This window comes from Leuciscus leuciscus (genome assembly GCF_965113295.1).
Source record: "Leuciscus leuciscus genome assembly, chromosome: 8".
In the NCBI taxonomy this organism is placed as follows: domain Eukaryota; kingdom Metazoa; phylum Chordata; class Actinopteri; order Cypriniformes; family Leuciscidae; genus Leuciscus; species Leuciscus leuciscus.
The window spans coordinates 40,084,228-40,099,097 of record NC_138732.1 but is presented as its reverse complement, the minus strand read 5'-3'; the positions used below and the strand labels follow the sequence as shown (position 1 = coordinate 40,099,097).

The window sequence follows — 14,870 nt, the reverse complement described above, 5'->3', positions numbered from 1 at the left end:
TATTTGGGTCAGTCAATTGGATTAACTTGAGGTAGCTAAATTAATATTACAATCAATTAATCTGTTCCAACGAACTCTTTTCATTATTCATTTATTCTAAGAAAAGCATATCTTTCATGGCCACCAAAAAAATGATTTATGAGTCTTTGTTCTAAGCGTGCTCATTTGCATGTGCAGCTGGATTGGTTTCTGATGACGAAACTAAGAAAGATTCTTGTAATACTAATATGTTGTGCAGCTATCGGCATATCATGTACACAATCATTCTGATCTTCAAAGTAACAATTTATAGAGACCAAACATGGTATACGTGAGGTCACATTGACCATTGGTTCTATAATAAAATACATATTATCAAATAAATAATAGTATCAAAAGATAATAGTATTAAAAGACACAAGACAGTAAATCATTCACAAAATGTGCTGGGATGCATGTTGATTTCATGTTAATCAGTTCAGCGATAAATGAATGCAAGAGAGTCTGTTCTTTGAGTTTCACATTGCTAAGAGTCATAAAACCAACTTATCTGATCGTGGTCATGGTAACTAAGACCTTCTTGCCCTGTTTGGGGGGGGATGTGGCCACAGATCCCAGAGTGAGTTCTAATTATGTAAGGGTTAATGCCCGACGAGGTGTCCATTGTCAGGTATTAATGGACGACGGCGAGGCGTGAACCGTGCTTTCCTCACTACCATGACAGTTCTTCCTCACTACCATGACAGTTCTTCCTCCAACCCTCCACTGCTCTTATTCTTTATTTCTATTTATTTGTTACAAACTTATTTAAGTAGTCCTTTACAGCTGGAGTTGTATCTTGAGCCCTCTATCTTGGACAGCATGTCACATCTACTTACCTTCATCATACTCAAACATTATATGAACAAGCAAACTGCTAAAAACATTTTAAATGAATGCAACCCTTCAATGCCTCTGGGATCATAATGGATGCTCAATTATGACAGATTTCAAACAATGTAAAATGTGCAAGCTGAAGTTTTAAATCATATCACTAATGTCACGTTTGGTTTGATTTTGAGCACAGATAAAATGGTTTTGTGTTAAAGGTTTTGAGAAAGTGAGTGATGGTTTCAAGAAATGTGTTTTAGAAATTCAGAAAAACTGTAATTGCTGTGGGATTGTTTGCTCTTGTGTGCAACACCTGGAGATATTCTAGGATAGGCTAAATCACTTGTTGTGTGTGTGTGTGTGTGCGTGCGTGCGTGCGTCCGTGCGTCCGTGCGTGCGTGCGTGCGTGCGTGTGTGTGTGTGTGTGTGTGTGTGTGTGTGTGTGTGTGTGTGCGAACAACCAATATTTACTTTATCCCTATCATATTTCCCATAAACTCAGGGACCTGTTACATGGCAAACATTCGGGGCTAGATTTAAATAATTAGTAGCTCGAGTCCCAGCACCGCCCCTGGTTGATATATGATAATAAATACAGGATGCTCAGCATGTTTTGGTCAGACCTGAGAAGCGACTCTAGTGTTTGTGGTGACACAACCCTGCTGTAAGAATCATTTGCTGCTGCTGCAGGAAACATCATTTCTGTGAGTATTGCTTCTTATAGTCTAATGGAGAATTATCAACAAGGACAGAAACCATGGAAGTAACCCATATAGGTTATGGTAAACAACAATTTAAGTATAAATTAGATAATAATAACTGTAATAATAACAATATAAAAAGTTTGTTGACAACCTTTAAGTTGGCTTGAAAAAGCCTAGCCTGAAAGTTTGAAGTAGTTTTAAAGTTTGAAGGTTTTCAGTTTGAAATAGTTTAAGTTTTAGTTTGTAATTTTAAAATATAGATAAATAGATTTTGTTTAGAGATAGTTTAGAGTTTGAGTTTATGAGTTTAAGTTTGATTTTGAGTTTATGAATTTACAGTTTATGAGTTTACTATAGTTTAGAGTTAGAGTGCATGAGTTTATTAGTTTAGAGTTTATGAGTTTAGAGATTATGAGTTTATTAGTTTGAGTTTATGAGAGTTTGAGTTTATGAGTTTAGAGTTTGAATAAGTCTTAATGGCTTATAAATAATATATAGAATGGAAGTTTAATTGAGCCTAAAGGTGATACACTCTGCAACTTTTTGAGCAATATTGCTGGGCAATGTTGCCATTAACGGGGAATCAGATGAGAACAGGGCCCACGACCGATCTAAATTATCCAGATAGAAATTTGTTGCCCATTCTCAATGGGAAAGTGCCGAAGCAACAATCGCTCTGCAACATTGCTCTAAAAGTTGCCCTGTGTATCATCACCTTAATGGGCTTCAGGGAGTTTAGATTTGAATTTTTGACAGTGTGAGTTTAAAAAGTTTGAACATTCCGTCAATGTAAGTCTATTGGAGTTTGGGTAACACTTTAGAATACTGTATCTTACTTAATGCATAACTAATAAGGAATTATTGAAGAACTAGTAGGTAATTCTTCATTAACTAGCCTACTTCTTCATTACTGTTAACTACTAAGGAAGATGTGTCAACTAATCAGTATGTAATATAATTGTATGATTGTGTTAAAGGAGCCGTATGTAAGATTGTGGCCAAAACTGGTACTGCAATCACTTTCAAATGACTGTAGAGCGGTGTATCCCCTCCCCCCTGACTCGAGGTTGCCAGTTAGGCTGCAGGATCCAGCAGGAATGTAGGCTGATACGTAGCTGTGGTAACTAGAGCAGAGCTGGCAACCCGGATGCCGAAACGCTACTGACTTCGTGATTGGTAGAGGTGGAGGGTGGAGCATCAGGGCCAAAAAAAAAAAAACACTGGCCAGCAGCTATATCATCCTGTAGCCCAAGACTGGTTGCCCACTGAAGCTAAGCAGGGCTGAGCCTGGTTAGTACCTGGATGGGAGACCTCCTGGGAAAAACCAGGTTGCTACTGGAAGAGGTGTTAGTGAGGCCAGCAGGGGGCGCTCACCCTGTGGTCTGTGTGGGTCCTAACACCCCAGTGTAGTGATGGGGACACTATACTGCCAAATGAGCACCGTCCTTCGGATGAGACGTTAAACCGAGGTCCTGACTCTCTGTGGTCATTAAAAATCCCAGGATGTCCTTCGAAAAAGAGTAGGGATGTAACCCCGGCATCCTGGCCAAATTTGCCCCTTGGCCTCTGTCCATCATGGCCTCCTAATCATCCCCATATACTGATTGGCTTCATCACTGTCTCCTCTCCACCAGCAAGCCTGTGTGTGGTGGGCGTTCTGGCGCAATATGGCTGCCGTCGCATCATCCAAGTGGATGCTGCACATTGGTGGTGGTTGAGGAGATTCCCCCCTTCTTTGTAAAGCGCTTTGAGGTCTCAGAAAAAGCGCTATATAAATGTAACAAATTATTATTATTATTATTATTATTACAACATGACAACATCAACATCAGTTGAGGGCTGCAACTTCACTTTTTAAATGACAATATCCTGGCCGGACTACTGTTGTCAGTGATATAAGTATTTGAAATGAACATGATTTCTTAATGTCTAGTGACATATCAGGGCCATTTTATGATTAACTGAAATACATTTCTTACATACAGCTCCTTTAAGTAACAGTTAGTTAATCAATTAATAATGAATTATGTCATACCTCCTGAAGAACTACCACTAATTATCTACTAATTAAGGTTAACTTCTAAGTAACTAATGAACAGTCATACAAAACTAACCTCAGATTAGTTTTTATATTTTATATACAGTACTGTGTGTGTGTGTATTCCTCAGCATAGAATGCCATTGAGTAAATTCATGTATTTGAGGCAATGACTGAGGGGAACTGAAAATATAGGGAACTTATTAGTAATTAATAAAGAATTATTAGATAATTCTTCAGGAATTACTTATAACCTGAAACAGTATTCTAAAGTGAAAATATAGGGAACTTATTAGTAATTAATAAAGAATTATTAGATAATTCTTCAGAAATTACGTAGAACCTGAAACAGTAATCTAAAGTGAAAATATAGGGAACCCATTAGTAATAAAGAATTACCATATACTTCTGACTCAAATAAAACTTACTGTAAAACACTATTAACTATTAAAAACACTATTAACGTTATCATCTAAACCTTTGTAAAATACACAACAATGACTCGTTTAGGCTACATGATATCTTCCTTTATTTCAGATGATATTTCATTTTAACATGTACAATAGCCTACAGCCTACATTTAAACTCGTTTAACAAACATTTTAAAATCAAAAGTTAAACCTTTAAAAGCAATTCAAGTTATCAGCTGGTCTCGTTTCCACGGTAGTGGTGCTGGATCTCTTGCTGGAGCTGGGCTCGTGTTCACTGTAGTGGTGCTGGATCTCTTGCTAGAGCTGGGCTCGTGTTCACGGTGGGGCTGGATCTCTTGCTGGAGCTGGGCTCGTGTTCACTGTAGTGGTGCTGGATCTCTTGCTGGAGCTGGGCTCGTGTTCACTGTAGTTGTGCTGGATCTCTTGCTAGAGCTGGGCTCGTGTTCACGGTGGGGCTGGATCTCTTGCTGGAGCTGGGCTCGTGTTCACTGTAGTGGTGCTGGATCTCTTGCTGGAGCTGGGCTCGTGTTCACTGTAGTGGTGCTGGATCTCTTGCTGGAGCTGGGCTCGTGTTCACTGTAGTGGGGCTGGATCTCTTGCTGGAGCTGGGCTCGTGTTCACTGTAGTGGTGCTGGATCTCTTGCTGGAGCTGGGCTCGTGTTCACGGTGGGGCTGGATCTCTTGCTGGAGCTGGGCTCGTGTTCACTGTAGTGGTGCTGGATCTCTTGCTGGAGCTGGGCTCGTGTTCACGGTGGGGCTGGATCTCTTGCTGGAGCTGGGCTCGTGTTCACTGTAGTGGTGCTGGATCTCTTGCTGGAGCTGGGCTCGTGTTCACGGTGGGGCTGGATCTCTTGCTGGAGCTGGGCTCGTGTTCACGGTGGGGCTGGATCTCTTGCTGGAGCTGGGCTCGTGTTCACGGTGGGGCTGGATCTCTTGCTGGAGCTGGGCTCGTGTTCACTGTAGTGGTGCTGGATCTCTTGCTGGAGCTGGGCTCGTGTTCACGGTGGGGCTGGATCTCTTGCTGGAGCTGGGCTCGTGTTCACTGTAGTGGTGCTGGATCTCTTGCTGGAGCTGGGCTCGTGTTCACGGTGGGGCTGGATCTCTTGCTGGAGCTGGGCTCGTGTTCACTGTAGTGGTGCTGGATCTCTTGCTGGAGCTGGGCTCGTGTTGCACCAAATCGGCGCGGCGCTGAGAACCCTCCAGAAGAGTATGCAAATGCCCACGCTCTTGCATCACCAAATCACTGTAAAATGTAGGCTACCGTGATATTACCAGAACTTGAATGGTGCAAAAGAAGTTTAAAATGTATAAGAACTAAGTATAATCATATGATTTTTACTTTTTAAGTACTTTTTTTTTTTTTTTTACCTTTGTACTTTTACTAAGGTAATTTTGAAAATGGCCTAATTATAATTTTAATGGAGTAATATTTTATTGGGGTATCTGTACTTTTACTCAAGCACTTGATTTGTGTACTTCATCCACCACTCCACTGCTAAAAAAAAAACCTGGATTATTGTAGTGACTACTGTGTATGACTGTTCATTAGTAGTTACTTCATAGTTATTTTTCTTGAACCTTAATTAATAGATAATTAGTAGTAGTTCTTCAGGAGGTATGACATAATTCATTAGTTATTGATTAACTAACTGTTACTTAACACAATCATAACATTATATTACATACTGATTAGTTAACACATCTTCATTAGTAGTCAATAGTAGTGAAGAAGTAGTTAATGAAGAATTACCTACTAGTTCTTCAATAATTCCTTATTAGTTATGCAGTAAGTAAGATACAGTATTCTAAAGTGTTACCGGAGTTTGTCCAAGTTTTGGTTATTGTTTTTTAGGAAAACTGCAAGTCGGAACAGTTAGAAAAGATATAGCCCCTTAAGAAAAATATGTTTTTTTCAAGTGTGCTATTATACTTCTTTTAAACTAAAAACAAGAAAGTACTTTCAGTCTACTTTTTATACTCCTCAGAAATATACTTAAAATTGCACTTAGGTATACTTTACTTGTACTGACAGAGAGGTCTTAGTTTATTTAGCCTACTTGTCCCTATATTTTGATCGAGATATACTTAAAAGTATAAGTATTCTAAAATATTCGAATATAAGTATTCTATAAATGTCATAATTGTCACCTTGGCCCAAGATGTGTTTGATCAATTTTGACAAATTCCAATGTTTCTCTATGGCGCTGAAACCTAAAGATGTCAGAGTTCTGGTCCCCGTACAATTGATACATCTGCGTTCGAGGGGAGGGGCTTACCAGTAGGTCAATTGAACTAAGGCCTAATACTGACTTAAAGTGATAGTTCACCCAAAAATGAAAATTCTGTCATTAATTACTCACCCTCATGTTGTTCCAACCCTGTAAGACCTTCGTTCATCTTCGTAACACAAATTAAGATATTTTTGATGAAATCTGAGAGCTGTCTCACTCCTCCATAGGCTTCTATGTAATCGATATCTGCCATCCCATTAAAGTTAGAAAATACATCGTTACAATAGTCCAAGTGACTACAGTGGCTCAACCTAAAGTTTATCAAGTGACGAGAATACTTTTTGTGCACCAAAAAAATTAAAAATAAATAATGACTTTATTCCACTATTCATTTTCTTCTGCTTGGGCCTGAGTGAGTTCACGTAGTGTAACAGCGCAGCGCTTCTGTGTTGTACGTCACACGCATCACACACATGACCAGCGTCGGCCAATACGCTGATTTCACGCAGCCGTTATTTTGAAATCGAAAGCGAGGCTCCGGTGGTAAGAAAACCGGAAGTGTCGCCTTTAATCACAGGAGAGTCGTGAATGCGATGGCGTATTGTTGTGTTTAATGATGTTGTGTCAATTCTAAAAATGTACATACATTTCTTTCATACTTACAGTGAAATTCATTTATAAATTTTTTTTTTTTATGTATATAATTCAGAATGTAAAAAAAGAAGCAGGAATGAACTATATACATATCCTATATTGGATATTAACATCTAATAGTGTAAATCGCGGCAGCAGCTTCAGGTTGGTAATCCAAGGCATTGTTGTTTATCTTTACTTCCAGGGTTCTTCCCACCGGAGCCTCACTTTCGATTTCAAAATGGCGGCTGCGTGAAATCAGCGTATAGTGAGCCTACATGGTGATGTAGAACCCAGAAGCGCTGCGCTGTTACACTATTACCCCTTTTCCACCAAAAAAAGAACTGGTTCGGAACTGGTGCTGGTTCAAAGTTGGTTCAACTTGCGAACCTTCTCATAACCTGTTTGTTTTTCCACTGACTTGAGAGCCCAGTGAACGACGTCGTAACATCACTGTGTACGTTGCCATACGCCTTAGTCATACGAGGACCATACCGCAAACAAACAGTTTGTCTCCTCCACCGACCACTGTTTTGCTTTAGAATCTATCTTTCTTCAATCATTCTTTCTACTAGCTAGCGCTGTGTTTTTAGCAATGGCGGTCACAACCTTTCCCGTCGAGTTGTTGGTCACAATAACCCCACCCCCAGCCCCCGACGTAAGCATGACGTGGTAAAAGAACGGTTCTAGTCCAGCAAAGAGTTGGTGCCGCTTTGGAACCAATTTTCCTGGCCGAGAACCGGTTCTTTGGCTGTCGAAACACAAAGAACTGGTTCGCGAGTAGGCAACGGCTCCGAACCGGCACCAGCACTGCCTTGGTGGAAAAGGGGTATACGTGAACTCACTCAGGCCCAAGCAGAAGAAAATGAATAGTGGAATAAAGTCTCTTTTTTTTTTTTTTTTTTTTTTTGTGCACAAAAAGTATTCTCGTCACTTGATAAACTTTAGGTTGAGCCACTGTAGTCACTTGGACTATATTAACGATGTCTTTAAGACGTTTTCTGGGCGGGCAAGTTTCAATCCCAAAGAAGCCTATGGAGAAGTGATCCAGCTCTCAGATTTCATCATAATGTAACGGAGAGCAGATCACCAGTTGCAGGGTGATTAAATCAAATTAATTAATGCAGTCTAAATCTACAAAACCCCTGTCTCGCTCTGACTCAAGCTATTCTCACATTCCAAAGCACTCTCATTTACGACACCTCTGCTGTTTTGAGATTGCTCTGCGCAAGACGTGCAGCCCAAACGGCGCCGAAAAATGGTGTAAATCATTGACTATCTCTCACTCTACATGATCTCTTACGTCTAAACCAACAGAGACCGTCTGTTTATGGCCGGGAGAGCCTAACGCTGACCAATGAGAGCGATCCCGAAAGCACCCCCCCCAGGGAGTCTCTCGGACACTGATTTACACATAGACACTAATTAACTCTTCACAACAATAAAACAGTGTTGTAGAGACCAGATGCCCAGAACATGTGGTCTGTGCCTAATACATCAATCCAAAGAGCCAAACGCACGCACACACATAAGCCTCACCCGCAGCGACGGGGACAAGAGTTCAGCGGACGGGTATGAACTTTCAAGACGCACTCACATACACACACACAGAAACACACTCAGGCACCACCACGTGTGATCCAAAATCCTTGTATAAAACATTTTAAATGTATTTTCTTGATGTGTATGATCCCCTGTCCCAAATATTATGCCTATGTAGTTTGTTGGCCTGAAATGATGTACCTCCTTGATTTTAGATATTAGAACTGTCATTCGCGGTATTGCCGTGTTCCACGAACCCCAACGATGCTGAATCTTTAACACAAAATATCAGAGAATGCATTGTTTTATTAAATACCAGTGTTATTAAGTTATGGACGAATTCATCGTTTCAAAGCCCCGCGGAAAGGAGGCGCATAGACCTCAAAACGTCAGGAGGTGGGCCCATACGTTGTTAAAGACGATTGGCCCACGTACGTGAGGGAGGCGTGAGTTTAGCCCTTTAAAATTGCGCGCCCCTTTCCTCTCATTGCAGTCCGCCAGAGAGAAAGACGACACGCCTCCTTCCCTCAAGGAAGCTCCGCTCGCTTTTATTTTCCTTTTATTTCCAAGTCTTTTCTTAGAACTACTATAGTATAGTCTTCTGAAACCAACCCACAAAACCAACTTAAGGCTAAAGATAATCTTTGCTGAGTCTTCGCTCGCTCCAAGTCGCCATAGCAACCAGAACGCTGTGACCACGTGATCCAGGTGTCTTTATCCAACACAGACGAACGCACCCAAGGAAGGCCGATCTTTCAAACAGAGTAACGTAGATCTTTTAAATTTGCAATCTGAAGGAAATGCTGTTTAAAGTTGTCTAAATATTACTGAGAAACGTTGGGGTTTTGTGGTGAATGACTAAACTGTTTCTATCCCTCTCTCTAAATTCTCTTTCACACACACAAACATACACATACACACACACACATATACTCTCACCCACGTGTGCCGAGACAAACACACTACCACGTGCTCACGGAGCGACACACCCACCTTACAAACGCTACCATCTCCACATCTCACACACACACCTAAAATCATTCGTATCTCAACTATTAGTTTCCTCTCGCTGAGTTCCTCTCTCTCTCTCTCTCTCTCTCTCTCCCAAATCTCTCTCTAAAACCTTTTTATTTTGTTGTATTTCTGTATTACGATCGTTATATTGCCTGTTTTGTTTATGCATTTTTACTCCTGCGTGATTTAAAATAATTGTGTAATCGCTAGCTTGTTTAAATAAACTTTGTTAAATCATTTGAATTAAGTTTGCCTGTTTTGTTTCAAATTCTGAGTCCCTGACGAGTGCAGATTTTACCTTATAAGCTCTACGATTGGTTTTATTCTTAAAAGAAACCTAAAAATTGTCTAAAACACGGAGATAATTATCTTCTTTGTGGCCACAAGAAAGTGTTATCTATCAGTGTTAAAGACGCCTGATTTCTGTTCATAAATTATACATTCTGTCCGCTGGACGGCCAGTCTGCATGGTAAATGAACCTTCTTCAACTTCTACCTCAAATTCCCCAAATTGAGTAAATGCTACCCGTCTCTATCAGTGATTATTACAAGTAATTGTGTAATCGCTGATACAAGCCGAGATTTTGACCTATTCCCTAATTTGAATAAATTAATTTATGGAAGCAACAGATGCATATTCACATTGATGAATATTACCGCTAATTTGAGCTAATTAATTCCCCAACACAAAGTCATTGTTGTTACATAAATATTGGTTTTTTGAATGCGGGCACTCTCATACTCAGTTTTGATACAAATTGTGCAATTTGATATTCATGTGTGATTTTTGAAAGTTTAACGTTTTTGTGCGCGTTTGAATCTTGTAACGTTACTAAACAAGTATTGAATTACTGAATAAGTCGACTCGAAAAACTGATCAAAGGGCAAAAAGCCATAACCCACCAGTTAAGTCTGGTCGTGGAGAAAAACTGCAGTTAAGTTTACAGTAGTGTTGCGAGTCCAAAATTAGAGGAAAATAAACATCTCTTTTGCTTGACCGTACATGTAATTCTGTTTTAATACCTGTGTTGGAACAAAGGAGTCCATCAGGCATTGTTACCGGTATTTCTGTAAACCCCGAGAGCAAAGTAAGCTACTCCGGTCAGAAAGAATATATTCTATTGTATGTCGCTAGCAACGACACTTACGGGTTAAACCACTGGCTTTGCTAACCAGCAAGAAACCCGCGTTATAGTTCTGCACAGAACAGAAACAAAAGATCCGCCGTGATCTCTCAAGAATTTATTTGCAGTGTGATTTTTGTGTTTGCAAAAGGTCTGCGTGACCTTTTTAAAGAATTTATTTGCAGTGTGATTTTTGTGTTTGTAAAAGGCCTGCACGCGTGAAATTGCGATTGCTGAAGTCAATCTTACAGGCGTGTATTGTTCTCATGTTTTAAATTTACCACCTCGTGTCTTTGTTCCGCGTAAGCGCAACACTGCCACCGCGTGGTCGACGACGGGGTAAACACCCGTCGGCCATTTCCTTCCGCCTTGATTTTTGGTGATAAAAAATAAATAAATAAATTCGCGGTCGTAAGTATCTAAGACGCTGTTTAAATACATATTTGTATTTACAGCTCGCTAAGTTCGTTTAAAACAACCCTTGTATTTTGGACTGAGACAGTTTATTGTGAATTTAAATTCCCAGAAAGGAAACCGGAAATTATAGGGTGTCTCAATCCAAAAGCACTGATAGTTCACCCGGAAGAGGACAGTGCCCCACGTGGCCACACCCCTCCAGGTCAACTATCCCTCTTCTCCTCAGGGTCACTATACCCTGCTGTGTTTTCCACTTCTAAATCTAGATTGATGATTCTGTTTGGGTTTATTCCCATTTTTAAATAATCATTTAATAACAACTTCAATGTTATAGTGATTATTTTATTTTGTTGTTGAAATCCTTCCATTTCTAAAAAAGAAAAAAAAATTTTTTTTTATTCCCAATCATCATACCCCTGAGAAAGACAGAGCCCCCTAGTGGAAGCTCCCTGTCCAAGTCAGCTTTCTACAAATTTACTCTGTTGAATTTCATTCCATAGATGCTGATTTCGAATGATTAGTTTGTAATCATTACAAAATAACTTAAGTGTTGTTTGATTGTTATAAATAACCATTCGAATTCTCTGTTAAGGTACCCCAGGATTATTTGGATTTGATTTTAAGCCAATTTTGAATTAAAAGTTTAAGTGTGTCCAACAGTTAAGGCGAACCGACGAGAGGAAGAGCGCCCCCTAGAGGCTCTATTAAACCACTACAGTGGTCTACCGCACCGCTTCTCCTGTTTCCACCTACATCGAGAAACCGCTAACCTTCTTCTGTTTCACCTTTAACTGACAAGACCATACACCCCTTTAATTCGGTTTTTCCGCTTCAAGGTTGGTTTAATTTTACTTTGTTTTGTGTTTTCTTCCTCTGCGGAGTTTTATTTTGTTATTTTACCACATAACCCATTTGGTGCAAGCAAGAAATCTTAATTCACTTTAAAGTCCCTTGTTTCACTCCATGTTGTGGCTCTTAAAGGCAAGAATCTCAGCACTTGCAGTGGACTAGGAAAGTCCCGGTTCGACCTCTGTGGGTGAGTCTCCCGACTGACGTTTCCGACACTGACCGTGCGGTGACCCTTGAGTTTCTCTTACCTCTGCCACGGGCGGCGGCACGCAGTGCGTGACCTCAGCAATCCGGTGCTTCGGAGTGTCAGCCATAAAAACCGACGCAAGAGTCAATTGTTGGGACCGCTGCGCAAACACTAGGCAGACCCTGCCATCGTTCTGTGACGCACCCACCTTTGCATTGCGTTTGGTTGGTTGATATCTCCGGAACTACTAGGATTGTGTTAAAAGTCACCCTGTTTGAGGGGTCGTGTCCGTGAGCAGAGTAACGGAGAATCCAAGGTCACGGCGGCCAGGTGTTCGGGGCGCCAGGAAGGTTGACCGCGCTCGGGGAGGGCCGGCCGGGGCGACCTCCGTCCATTTCAGGTAAGACTAAATCATTTAAAAAAAAAAAAAAACTCTGCCTCCCACTATAAGCCACATAATCTTAAATATCTCCCCCAAGGCACATCCTTTGTGCTATTAGTGTCCAAATTACAGCTCAGATCAAATCACTGATATTTTTGTTTTTGTTTTTGTGTTCAATTTCTGTTTCTTCCTCCCCTTTAAATCCTCGCCTACTCGGGCCTTGCATGTTCTGTGGTAACTTGTTTTTCAGTGCACCAACGAGACCCCAAAAAGCTAAGTAATAGAGGGACAACTGAACAGTCTCTATTCCGGGTCCTATGCTGACCCGCCTAACTGTCTAAAGTCAGTTAGCCCAAAGTTCTATAGACGGCATACCGTCCTATAGTTTATTAGCTTCACGACACGATTGCATTGGCCCTTCTTGTGTGTGTGTGTGTTGTGTTTTCTCTCGCCTACAGTGAGTCAACATGTCGCGCTCATCCAGCCCTGCGGCTCACTGGAGTAGCCTGGAAGCGTGGTTGTCCGCCATGACTACGGGCTGTCTATCCAAAGACTTCGGTGACCCAAAACTCCTGACCCAACAGGAACTGGACAACAACGTGGACCAGATCATGTCCCAGGACCCCACGCAGGCCTACAGTTCAAAAGAATGGAGTCGCCTCATCGGGAGTCTCTCTCACTACCTGGTGTCCCAGGCACGTCTGCTGGAGGAGGACAAAGCCCAGCTGGAAAAGGACAAAGCCAAGCTGGAAAAGGACAAAGCCCAGCTGGAAAAGGACAAAGCCAAGCTGGAAAAGGACACCGCTGGACTAAAGACTCAGCTAAAGGAGGCCTGCAAACAAAAGGAGCTGGCACAACAACAACTGGACGAGCTACTTCTGGGAACTGAGGAGGAAACACACCCGGAACTACAACAGGAAGTGGAAAGACTACAACAGGAAGTGAAAAGATTACAGCAGGCCCTGGAGGACCTGCGTCTGGACACGGACAGGACAGTGGAGGCGGAGAAACAGACCACTGCTGCCCTAAATTCCAAGCTGCTACGTGGAGAGGATCTGCTAGCAAGAGCACGCACAAAATTAACGGACAGAGACGCTAGAGTCAAAGTTTGTGAAACATTTTTGCAGAAAGCCCGAGCTGAAATTGACGAGCTCATCCAACAAAGACATGAGCTTAAGGGCGAGCTGGACATGGTCCACTGTGAACTCAAACATGTGTACGACCTACAAGATAAGCGGGAGGGGGAGACACACACCACCCCGTCTCTCCTTACCCGCGAACCTGCACTTCACAGCCAAACTATTAAAGCTAAAGAAGAAGAGGAAAGCCCACGTCCTGACACTATCTCACCTGCTGGCCCCGTCCCGGAAAGACGAGCCACCAGTCACCGCACAGCCTCTAAAGAACTGGACAAGCTGGCAAGAAACATCCCTACATTCAACCCAAATCCAGCAGGTGGCAACGACGTGCACTCTTATTTAACCGATATTGAATTTCACTTGCAAACTGTGGACAATGTCACGACTTGGGACAAGTTATATCTCCTTCGGACCACTTCTGGGCGCATCGTGAGAAGTTTCCTGGATCGCCAGCCAGAATCCGTTAAAACGAACTATCCACAATTACGACAAGCCCTGATCCGTGAATTCTCTGATCCAGACTCGGACCAAGGCATCATTGCGGCAATGGACCTCAAACAAGCTCGTCTGGAAACGCCGCAAGCCTACTACGAACGTCTGCGGCTCGCCTACTTCGGACCGAGGAATGAGGCACACATGGAAGAGGACGTGAGTTTCAAAACGCTTTTTCTGCGGAATCTCCACCCAAGTCAAAGTGCGCACCTGGGCGTTCTAGTCTGTCCACGGACCCTGTCAATTCAACAGTTACGTGACCTGGCCCACAAAGCGTACGTAAAACAAAAGACTGTGTCTGAAAAACCTGTAAAATACCCCACAGTGTGTGCCGTCGCTGCGCCCGGTCCAGAACTTGCCCTGGAGGGTGCACAGCCCGCCAACTACGAACCCGGCAACAAACAGTCCCGACCGTTCCAAGCCGGCAGAGGACAGCGAAACCGGGGGGGTGTCCGCCCAAGGCCGCAAAATGATCGTTTCGGTGGATCCTGGGACCGGCATCGCTTCCCCCACAACCAAAAAGGCGGAGGCAGCTGGGAAGCCGACCGCAACCCCAGAAGGGGCCGACCCCGATCTCCCCGAACCACAAGCCCAGATAAACGGCCAAGGGACCCATCTCGACATGACGACGGTAAAGTCAAAATGGAGCCCACACCCGACAGAAACAGTGCAGCCACGCCCGAAGAAGCAGAACTCATAAGAGCACTGAGAAATCTTGTCCAAAAGAAACCTCACAAGGAAGACAAAGATAAACCAGACACCGCATGACTAGCCCACAGGCCTGAAACCAATGCTCCTCACGCTGACAACCCACCTGAAACTATTGTTAAACCTCAGA

The 14,870-nt window shown here is 42.4% G+C and overlaps 1 protein-coding gene across 1 annotated transcript in view; it reads left to right on the top strand.

The window, feature by feature from the left end:
- Window positions 1-1,420: 1,420 nt before the first annotated feature.
- Window positions 1,421-14,870, top strand: part of LOC309504427 (sialidase-3-like) — a gene marked incomplete at its 3' end in the record, with an annotated part of 31,162 nt that continues 17,712 nt past the window's right edge. The window contains exon 1 of the mRNA XM_082177526.1: window positions 1,421-1,553. The remainder of the gene's footprint in view (window positions 1,554-14,870) is intronic.